This window comes from Elephantulus edwardii, unplaced genomic scaffold (assembly GCF_000299155.1).
Source record: "Elephantulus edwardii isolate Elephantulus edwardi_28Jun2011 unplaced genomic scaffold, EleEdw1.0 scaffold00132, whole genome shotgun sequence".
NCBI lineage: Eukaryota > Metazoa > Chordata > Mammalia > Macroscelidea > Macroscelididae > Elephantulus > Elephantulus edwardii.
Window position 1 is genome coordinate 6652687 of NW_006399882.1, and position 12131 is coordinate 6664817.

Sequence of the window (12131 nt, forward strand, 5' to 3'; positions counted from 1 at the left end):
GTGACTTACCTGCGTGAAGATTACAGTATAAAACCCTCTATCATATGGAGTCACAATATCAGCAATCAGCACACAACAAATATGGGTGTAATCGGCTATAAAAATATATATAATAAATACATGCTGCAAGATACACTTTCACAGAATCCTGCCCTTTCCTTTCTTGCACTGATCTCCGTTAGTAACTGTATTTATGAACCCAATTGACCAATGTCCTTCTCACTGTCTTATCACAGCATTTCTGAGACTTTGTGCTGAGTAAAATGTGGTTGAACAAAAACACAAGGTTGAATTAATAGTCTTAATCCTACAGGTGGATGATTTCCCTCCAATTATTTAATCACCATGCTAAATTTCCTTTTGGTAGGGAGTCACCATGTGTAAAGTGAACCTTAAAATGACTCCATAATTAACAGGCGATATCCACGCAGACAAATGCCCCAATCACAGGCTGCTCCGCCATTCATTTCTCTCTGCAGCATAACTGCACTAGAGAACACCTGGTGCCAAACTGCCTGCCACCCAAGGTCCAATTAATAATAACGAAGAGCATGTGATAGAGGCCTGACCAGACTGCAGTCTCTTCCTGTCACCAGCCTGTAGATCTATGGATTCTAGGGCACTAACAGCTTTCTCACCCTTGAAGGATAATTACAATTTTTTTTTCTCTCTCCATTTAAGTATAATGTCATCCTGAGTGCCAGACATAGATGGATGGCATCAAGGCCCCAACAGTGGGCCAAGTACCCCTATTTGTGTCTAAATATTCCCGTTTATCTGCTTTTTGTTCCTTGGGGATAACAGGCATTTTGTTGACCTCCACTCTGTGGTGTATGAGAGTTGATCACACATGGAGTAATTTTAAAAGTAAAATATAGTCAGCTATATCCAGGGAGGGTCAGCAGGTCATCAATACACATGCTTATTCAAAACTATTGATACATAAAATTTTCTCCTTGCATAATTCTCACTCAACCAGACTCAAATCCTAGCCTAGTGACTTGAGGAAGTAGAATGAGTTTATCTAGCCTTTCCAATAGGTTGACTGCAGAGAATCTTGTTTCCTAGGTTTGTTTGAATATAGAGTTACAGTACCTGCTTTTTTTTAAAAAATGCACATGTATGCCTCTATTTAAGGTTAGTGAACTCAAAATTTCCAAAACAGTAGTCTAGGAATCTTTACATTATAAGGCATAATAGCACATCAACTCAACTCAATTCCATCAAGTTGTTTCATAGCTGGCCCTCCAATGGGTTTCTGAGGATGTAAACCCCATGGGGGGAGAAGCCATTCTTTCTCTGTGGTGCTGCTGGTGGATGCAAACATCTAGAGAGGCACTGTCTTTGGGTAAGTATTACAATTACCTGTAACTACACAACCTAGAATCACTTCCACCACAATGGTTTATGATCTCCCAAATACAAATTTTTGTTTCTAGTACAGAAAACAAAATTGAAGGGCACAATGCACCATCATAAGGAAAAAAGCCTGAGAAACTCATCTCAAGCACTAGTATTTTGCTTACTTGGACTTCTCACAAAGGAACCCAAAAGGTTAAACTTATTATATATTGCACACTAAATGACTCATCACCTTTTCCTAATTTGTGGGCATGGAGTTTCTTATTTTTTTTTATTTAACATTTATTTATTGGTTGACTGTGATTTTAATGAGTACAGAAAAGTTAGATTTTCATATATACACACACACACACACACACACACACACACACATATATATATACACACACATAGATCTACAAACACACACATAGATATATATACACACACATATATACACATACACATATATACACACACATATATATATACACGTGTGTGTGTATTCACTGTTGCTTAATTTCCTCCCTCCAAGTTTATCTTTCAATATATCTTTTATTTTATTATTTTTTTGTGTGTGTACCGTCAAATTGGATCTGACTAGTACAGGAGGAGATTGCCCCTCCTTCTCCAGCAGAGCATATGGTGGATTTGAACTGTGTGCTTTCAGGATTGCAGTACACCTTCTTGCCACTAGGCTACCAGAGCTCCCTTATCTTTCAATATATCTTTTCCTAGCCATTGTTTGACTTTGCTGTGGAGATGGCCAGGAATATGCAAATGGGACATGTTAGCCTATCCACAAGGGGACTGACTATGATGTACCATTCCACAAGGGGATTGGCTAGTCTCAATAATCTCTGAGAGGACTGGTTAGTCTTGTCAACAAATTGAATTGTTCCAGCTGCAGCAACAGATCTTATGATGTACTGGACAAGAAAAAAGAATGTAGGACATACTTCTTACTCAAACTACACCTATGGCAGCAACCCTATGGTTGAAATGGAGACCTGATGTGAGATGGGACCTTGGGAAGGGAATGCCAATATCTGGCAGCAATACCTATGGTTGAATTGGAGACCTGACAAGAGATGGGACCTTGGGAGGAGATTGCCAATATTGGTAGGACTGAGAAGTTTGTTGGACAACTTGGGGGATGGAAAGTCTATTTTGGCAAGACTGAGAACTTGGAAACACTGGCCTGAAGGGTCAAGGCCCAAGGCTGAGGTGCCTGCATGAACATTTCAGGAGCTGTCTTGACTGCATTCTGTTATTAATCTGAATTATAACCTTTTGACTTTCCCAATATGGTTCTGTGTTGTCTGTGAGCAATTGCATCAGGTTTTGAACCCAGAAAAGAAGTAAGACTGATGAGTAGAAAGAGGTACTGAAGGGAGCTCTGGTGGCCTAGTGGTAAGAAGCTGCACTGCAATCTCAGAGGTATGCAGTTCAAATCCACCAGATGCTCTGCTGGAGAAGGAGGAACAATCTCCTCCTGTACTAGTCAGATCTGATTTGATGGTACACACACAAAAACAATAACAAAATAACATTTTTTTAAAAAAAGAGAAAGAGGTACTGGAGTGTGGAAGACATGACTGACCTCATTAAAATTGGTTTGTGTTACTGACGCTATAGATGGGGACAGTTCCCGTTTGAGAAGTTGGCAAAGGATAGATATGGCTGCCCCCAAGTGCCCTTCTTCTTTTTCCATGAGGTAATAGATGTCATACAAAAAGAAACTTTACTATAGTTTTCTTTGGGCTCTATAGGCCAGAGCAGACAGATCACCGAGTTGAAAACAACTTGGTTGCAGAGTATCTTCTTTTATAAACTGGGTTCTTTGAACTCCCTTCTGTTAACACGTTGCCGCAAATGACGGTAATACATCGAGGGGAAAAAAATCTGTTTCTAAGCACGGTTGTCAATTTAAAAGTGTGTGGCAACGTGTTAATGAATGCACACAGAGGAAACGGACTTTAATATCTATACCAAAAGTTACATATTTGAAGGACATTACCAGAAAAGACAACGGAAAAGTATTTTTTATATTCTTGTCATTCAAAAAAGAAGTACATTCCACAGCAGAGGACTAAATGATGGTCATCTTGAAGAAGTAGCTATTTTTATCTTAGCTTCTAACTAATTTTAAACAAACCTGTCTAAAATGTGAATACTGCTGACTCTATAATACTTGAAGTTTCAAAAATACTAATTCTGTATGTACAAGAAAATATCTAAAATTTTATTAGGAGAGCTCTGGTGGCCTAGTGATAAGAAACCATGCTGCAATCACAAAGGCATATGGTTTGAATCCACCAGTTGCTCTGCGGGACTAGGATGATAATCGCCTCTCATGCCATTTACTGCCTTTGGAAACCTGCTGGAGGGTCAGCTTTGGGTCAGTTGTGACTCAATGGTATACAACCATAATGGTAGTAAGTTAAGTTTACTTTCCTATGGTGCTTGGCATGGGCAAGAAACTGCATTAAATAATTTAACCATTAGTTCTTCTAATCATTCCAAAGCCTGCATGAAGGAGAGATTATTACACTTCTTTATAAATAATGTTGTTGGTGGTGTGTGCCATTGAGTCGCCTGTGACTCATAGCAACCCTATGTATAACGGCCCTAAAGTTTGCTGTATCCTGCGCCGATCTCACTGTCTCCAACACACCCACCCCCATTACTCCCGTCACTGAATAAATGCACATCATAGAGGGTCTTGCTTTCCTGCGCTGTGCCTCCACCATCTCAAGCATAACACTCCTCTCCAAGGACTTGACCCTTCTTGCAACATGTCCAAAATATGTCAGACAAAGCTTCAGAATCCTTGCCTTCAAGGAGCAGCCTGGTTTAACTCTCTCCAGGACAAAGCTATTCATTTTCTTAGCAGTCCATGGTACATTCAATACTCTTCTCCAACACCACAGTTCAAAGGCAACAACTCTCCTTCTAAAATATGGAGACTAAAAGAGTTACAAACTTGTCTCAATTCATCCAGCTCATAGGTGATGAATCAAAATCATACCTGATTGAAAGTCTGTTTCTGTTGTTGCTTTTAGAGAAACACCAAACTCCATGTATAATAGGGGACAATTAGCATTATCTCACTGTGACATTAAAACTATTTACAGTAAATACATAAGAAATCCCTGGCATGTCAGTGTTGACTTTTAATTGTTGTTGCTGCTGTTGCGTGCTGTCAAGGTGGACAGAGATTGTCCATCCTTTTCCGGTGGAACACCGAGTAGATTTGCCTTTGGGATTGCAGTGCAGCTTTTTACCACTAGGACACCAAAGCTAAGCATCATTGACACAAAATCAGTTTCTTTTAAACTAAAAACACTTACGATGATGACACAGGGAAAATATACTCCTATCACTTATTGTAAGGGGCCCTGGGAGCAGAGTTAAGTGCTCTGGTAACAGTTAAAAAGTTGGCCAGTGGTTCAAACCCACCAGGTGCTTTTAACTGTATTTTAGAAAAGATGTGGCAATCTGCTTCCACAAAGATTTACAACCTTGGAGACCCTATGGGTGGTTTTATTCTGTTCTCTGGGGTTACTATTAGTTGGAATTGAGTTGAGACAAACAGTGTCTCTCAGTCTGCTCTTCAATAAACACAGGCAATTTCTAGAGCAAATTGTAAAGATATTCTTGGGTTCTAAAGGAGCCAGCTACCTGTAATTCCTTTAATATGAATAGAGGAAATGAGAACTCTTTCTAATCCAATGGCAGGAGATGTCAGTGAAGGGCAGTGCCTTCTGGAATAGTCAATATTGAAAGACTTCTACAAAGTAAAATTTTTTCAATCTACACAATTTTACTAAAGAAAACCCTACACCTTGAACACACAAATTTGTCAAAACACAAATAACAGTACAAAACAGTAACCTTAATATAAACACTCACTCACTGACTGCTGTTCAGTCAGAACTGACTCATAACTGACCCTCCTGTGAGTTTTCAGAGGCTGAAAATCACTTGTTGTAGAAGATCAAGGAATGCAACTTTGTATATGGACTGCATCTCAGTGTCAGGAAAACACAGAGTATTGCCACTGGAATGATAGGCAGTGTCATGATGGATGGAGAAGAGATTGAAACTGTCAACAGTTTCATCTTGTTTGGATCCACAATTAACATCTTTGGTACGAACAGTCAGGAAACAAGGAGGCACACTGCAGTGGGAAATCTGCAGTTAGAGACCTGTCCAAATTACTGAGGAGTAATGATGTCAGTTTGAAGACTAAGGTGTGTCTCATTCAGATCATGGTCTTTCCAATTACTAGCTATGCATTTGAGAGCTGGACAGTGAATAAAGACGACATAAAAAGAACTGACGCCTTTGAGCTGTGGTGCTGGAGAAGAGCACTGAACATCCCACGGACAGCCAAGAGATCAAACAGATATGTCTTGGAGAGGGTGCAGCCAGATTGCTCTGTGGAAGTAAGAATGATGAGGTTATGCCTCAAATACTTTGGAATTGTTGCTAGGAGGTGCTAGTCCTTGGAGAAGGACATGATATTAGGAAGGGTGTAGGGTTGGCAAGGAGAATAAGACCGACAGCCAGTTAGATTGACATGGTGACTGCTGCAATGGGCTCTTGTGTGTCAGAAAGTGTGAGGATGGTGCAGGATAGAACAGGGTTCAGACCTTTTGTTCACAGGGTTGCTATGAGTTGTGTTCTACTTGATGGCACCACAACAATCAGATAGGAGGAGACTGCCCATAAGTTTTTCAATGGAGCAGCTTGTGGATTTGAGCCACCTGTCTTTGGGTTGACACTTCATTTCTATAAGATTAGTTAAAAAGTGTGTGTGTGTGTGTGTGTGTGTGTGTGTGTGTGTATGTATATTTGTTGTTGTTGTTGATATCCTTCGAGTCGAGCTTATAAACAAAAAGCCTGAAGCCCCTCTAGAACTATCAACATTTATCAAAGTTCATAGATATTCTGGAGGCATGTCGTTTCACAAGTGGATGCCACTCCTGCTTCCAAATATATATATAACTATTTATGCATATACATGCACAGCCCCACTGGTGCTCTGGTGGCAGTCTCTGATAACATGGTGGAGGGTTGGCTTTGAGTCAGTTTTGACTCAATGGGTGCAACCACCACACACTCTGTACTTAATGGGTGGTGCAAATTATGAATATGTTTGGTAACTAACAAAAAGATTGATACAGCCAGTCTATCCAAGGGTACCTGGCAGAAGGGTCTGATCTCCTGAAAAATTAACTCATTGTCATGGAGTTGGAACTGACTCACAGCAGCCCTCCAGAGGGTTTGCAGAGACTATATATAAATCACACAGCCGGAGAATGCTCATCTTTCTCCCAGGGAGCAATGAGGATTTTAACTGCTTGCCTTTTTGTTGGCAACACAACTCCTTATCCATGGGGACACCAGAGTCCCCTAGTACATGAGAACTGAAAAATGAGCCGCTGAAAACTCCACAGCAGAGTTCACCTGCAACGTGCATACCAGAGGGCAAGGCCACCTTGATGACAAAATTACCCCCAAAAAGTAGTCTACTGTAAAAATAGGAAACACATACACTCACTCTCACATACACACAAATGCAAAGTTAAGAAACAAAAGTCAAGGGAGTGATATTTTACTGGAGATGAAAAGATCCTCAAGCATTTAGTAACAAGTTCTGGGATACCCATTATCTCCAGAAACCACGGCAAGGTTGAGATATGTCCTCACAGGCGCTGTATGGGGGAGAAGGTTGATGGCTTTCCTTTTATGATATTCAAGCTGGAAGCGATGGTAGAAACAATTCTGATCCTCTGTGTCATTGTACAGGGAGCTCTGGTGGCATGGTCCTTTGGGAGTGGTCCTAACTCAAAAGGTAGAGACTCTCATGATTCAAATCCATGAGCTGCTCCTCAGGAGAAAGAGGAACACTCCCCTCCTGAGTGATTCACAGCCTCTGAACCCCAGTGCATGGTCAGCTTGCTACCAAACTTACAGCAAGGAGTTTGAGTTGAGTTGTTCTCATTTTACACATGAGAAAAAAGCGTAAGTGTGATGTTCGCTATTCCCATTTCAGAAAGTCAAATCCACACTTCTCACTTTAAAATCAAGCCACTCTTGTCTTAAAACTTCATGCACAAGTTATTAACCAAAAGCTGAGTGGGGACACCTACCACAATGCAAACAAAGCCATAATTCACATATTTATAGAATAGAATTATCATCCATATCTCATAAAAACCCTTCTCTCAGTCCAGGACCAGTGTATATTCTGGAGTCCAGGTGGCACAGTGGTTTGAACTTCCCAACTAGGCCACAAGAGAAAGATGGGCCAGTCTGCTTCTCAAAAAAAAGTCAGCATGGAAAACTCCTGAAGCACTTCTACTCTGTCTATAAGGTCACTATGAAGCAAAGCTCACCTGGCAGGGATGGGTTCATATAGGGAGTTTAAAAAAAATAGCAGTAAGTCATACACAATTATTTGCACACATTTAAAGCATTTTATTTTAACACCCATGAATCTCCAGCATCCAATCAGTGTTTATTCTTTCATGCATCCATTACAGAGGACATTTCTGAACCCAGGTTTTGTTTTAGTTAACTTTTTATTGTGATTTCCATAAAAGCTAACAGAGCGGACCGGCGTTCAATTCAGCCATTCATACATATTCTGATTCACGTCACTGATTAAAATCGATGCACTGTAAGTGTGCCCTCCCTGCTAGCTCTCTGGACTTCTTATTTCCACTCATTCTTCTCTCCTTTCCCCTCCAAACTTCTGAGCGTTATTCCCAGGTGAACACTGGTATACTCCCAGGTGACTGATGGTTGGTTTTCCTAAAGAGTGTTTCCTGATGTTCCTGTACAGATCTGTCTACTGTTTGGCTGGAAGTTATGCTCCAGGGGCAAGTTCAGTTCCAGACTCAAAGGGGAGCTGAGGGCCACAGTCTTGGAGCTTTACAAGTTCATATTAGACTAGTATCCCTGGTTGTTTTATGATGTGAATTTTGCTCTACATTTATTTCCCTCTCTCTGCAGAACCCTCGATTGTTGTTGTTGTCGTCTGGTGCTTTCAGTCTAGAATGACCCATAATGAACAAGAGATCTTAGCCCCGTCCTATCCCTGTGGCATCCTCACACTTCCTGATACTTTAGAGCCCATTACCAACCCAAAGGCAGGCAGTTTGAAAACATCAATTGCCCTGGAAGAAAGACACACAACCTCCTCCCACAGGAATTACACCCAGTAGAGGGTCACCTATGAATCAGTCACAGCTCAACAGTCATGACTTTTCCTGGGTTTGTACGTAGAGCACAGAATATTGTCTTTGACTATGTTAGATCAATCACCTTGATATTTTTAAAATATTTTATGAGAATTGCTCGTACAAACCACATTTAAAAATCAAAGCCTATGGTTTCCAATTTTGATTTTTTAAAATAGAGTGATAACATAAAGACAGTGGAAAAATAATGTTAATGTTTTAGGTTTTTTAAATTATTTTCCATTTTTATTTTCCTGTAGTTACTGACATCTAATTTACTAAGAATTTTAAAGTTACTCACCGTTGTTAAATATTAAAACATTTGACTACATTTAAAGAATTACAGTAGCTCTGACATGTCATTGGCACACACATTATTTCATTAAATTTCATTATTACAGCAGTATCACAAGAGTATAAAAGGTTCGGGAATAAACAAGCCTATGGGACACATGCATTTAAAGTGGGAGTGGTCGTGTGTAGATATCCACCACCTTCCCTGTGAGGCCCAGTGATTCCCACCTCCAGATATACAGCTGTAAACACATGCTATATTAAGCACCATTGTCACCAAGTGGATCCCAGTGCACCGTGATCCTGTAGGACAGAGCAGCAGAACAGCCAATGAGGGTTTCAAGGCCGTAAATCTTTATATAAGCACTCAGTCTCATCTTTCTCCAGCTAGTGGATTCAAACTACTAACCAAGAGGTCACTATGTCAACCACTGCATCACCAGGGCTGCTCCCTGTTAAGTAGGGCTGACCTCACAGAACAGACCGCTATCCATCTACCGGTTTGTTGTACTGGAGCGGCTTGCATGTTGCTATAATGTTGGAAGCTATGTCACAAGTATTTTAAAATACCAAAAGGGTCATCGATGGTGGGCAGCTTTCATCAACAATTACAGAAAAAGACAGACTGCAAAGAAATATCTACTGATTTACTTTGAAAAACTAGCCAGTAAAATTCCCGTGGATCATAGCAGATAGTGGTGAAAGATAAGCCCCCACACTGGAAGAGACTCAAGATATACAGTGGCTACAGCAGTGGACTTGAGCATGTCAACAGTCCTGAAGATGGCACAGGATGAAGCAATGCTTGGACCTGCTCTACAGAGAGTTGTCCTGAGTAAGAGCGGACTTGATGGCAATAACAGTAACAACGCTGTTGTAGAAATGAAAGGATGTGATTTCCGAGGTTGGCCTATCAAATATTACAAATAATTTTTTTCTTGCTCTCTTCTTTAGTCTTCCACACTTAGGGAAGCTTGCTGTCATACCATAGCTCACTCAAGTTGACCTATGGAGGTCTAAACAGCCTCCTGCCATTAACCTGCACCAACCTGCCATGTAACAAAGTGAGTCACCTTGAAAGTAGGTTTTCCATCTATAGAGTGAAGAAGACCACAGCTTGGATGGACATCTTGTGATAGTCAAGGGTCTATGTCAACTTGGTTAGGCTACACTTCTCTGTGGTCTGGTAAATACTGCATAATCAACCTCCCATGGCTGATAGAGCAGCCAATCACGATGAAATGAAAGATTAATTCCTTGGGGATGTAGTCTGCATCCAAAATATTCCAATATTCTGGCAAAGCTTGCTCTCCTGCTAATTTTTAGTCTATCAGCTTCTACAACCATATGAGTAAAAGGAAACCTACATGTGAGCCTTTTTGGGGGACATGTGGCCTACAACTCTGTGAGTCATTCCTTTAAAGAACTCTGTCTTGACCCTAAGAGAGAGAGATGATTTATGTATAAGGGTATGCATGACACAACCTCCTGGTTCTATGGAGATTCTCATGTGTTCTGGCATCTATTTTATTCCATTTCTGCTCTGCTCACTTGCTTAATCTCCTTTATATATCAAGAGAATGACTCAAGACACATCCTATACTATTCTTACCTCAACACCAAAACAAAACAACAACAACAACAAATTAGTCCATTTCCAAATAGGGTTAGAACCACTGGCAGAGACACTAGGATTCAGAACACAGGATTGAATCCAGAACACACAGCTGACTCCTACATGTTATCACACATAAAATAAGTTTGGGGAGTATTTTTCTCACAGAAGTAGATCACTAACACAGCATCTGACCCGGCCCTGTGGGAAGTCAATAAGCTAGGGTGCCTTTCAGAATGAAGAGCATGTTGATTCAGTGAAGCTTTCGTAACACAGCATCTCTGGGGTCTTTGCTACTGGAGGCTACCAGTTACCAGTATACGGTGGCTCTTCCCTTTGATGTTGGTAGGTTCCTTCTATTTACCTACATACTTTACCAGGAATAAACCAGAAAATTACAAGGGAAACAGAATGAGGAAACCAGAGCTAAGCTCCACTCTCATACACATGGTATCAGTTTGAGCCATAGACAACATGACGACAACTGGTTAAACAGTTGCTGAGTGCATATTTGTATTAAACCACTGTGCCATGCCTTTATAGTCATGTTTGTTTTCATGCTAATAAGCCTTCATTATGATCTAAACAGGCATGCATTTTTAATTACTTTCTTGAGCAGGAATGCCATTTAAAAGACTAAAGTACAACTGACCCAAAATATATTTTCAATTGCTTCACCCATATCTGAAAGTTAGACAATGAATAATGGGGAGTTCATCTTTCAATATTATTTCCTACCCACTTTGCCTACAAGGGAATTGGCTATTTACTATTCTACAAAAGGACTGGCCAGTCTCAACAATCTATAAGGGGATTGGCTAGTCTCACCATTGAACTGAGCAAGCTGGCAGCAAGAGGCAGACAGATCTTCTGGTGCCATTCAAGAAGCAAAGAATGTAGGACGCCCTTCTTGCTCCAGCCACACCTGTATCAGCAACACTCACAGCCAAACTGGAGACTTGATGTGAGGGAAGACCTTGGGGGTGGGGGTGGGGTTCTAATATTGGCAGGACTGAGAACATGGAAATGCTGACTGACTTAAAGCCACGAGGCTCGAGGCTGAGGTGCCTGCATGCACATTTCGGGAGCTGTCTTAACTGTATTCTGTTATTAATCTGAATTACAGCCTTTTGACTTTCCCAGTATGGTTCTGTGCGGTCTATGAGATATCACATCAGATTTGAGATGCAGCAAATCAGTAAGATTGGTGTTGAAATGAGTAGAAAGAGGAATGGGAACATGGGGGACATGTCTGACATGTCTTGTGTTTAGATACTCTTGATGAGGACAGTTCTCCTTTGTGAAGTGGGTAAAGGCAGATATGGCTGTCCTCATGTGGCCCTTGCTCTTTTACTATAAGGAAGACTGAAGGATTATTACCGTGGTGTTATTATTATGAAGGATTATTATTGTTATGTTGATAAAGAATATTGAACACCATATAGATTACCAAAAGAACAAACAAATCTGTCATGGAGGAAGAGTAACCCGTGTGCTGTTTTGACACAAAGACGGTAAAATTGTAATATACTTTGGATGTGTTGTCAAGAGGGACTAGTCCTTGGAAAAAGACACCACACGGGAATAATGGTCAGCAAATGAGCAGAAGCCTCTCAGTGAGTTAGATT

General features: G+C 40.7%; 1 protein-coding gene across 3 annotated transcripts in view; it reads right to left on the reverse strand.

Annotated features, from left to right (window-relative positions):
• Positions 1 to 12131, reverse strand: part of MAGI1 (membrane associated guanylate kinase, WW and PDZ domain containing 1) — an 810123-nt gene that overhangs the window by 241121 nt on the left and 556871 nt on the right. The gene's annotated exons all lie outside the window — the stretch shown is intronic.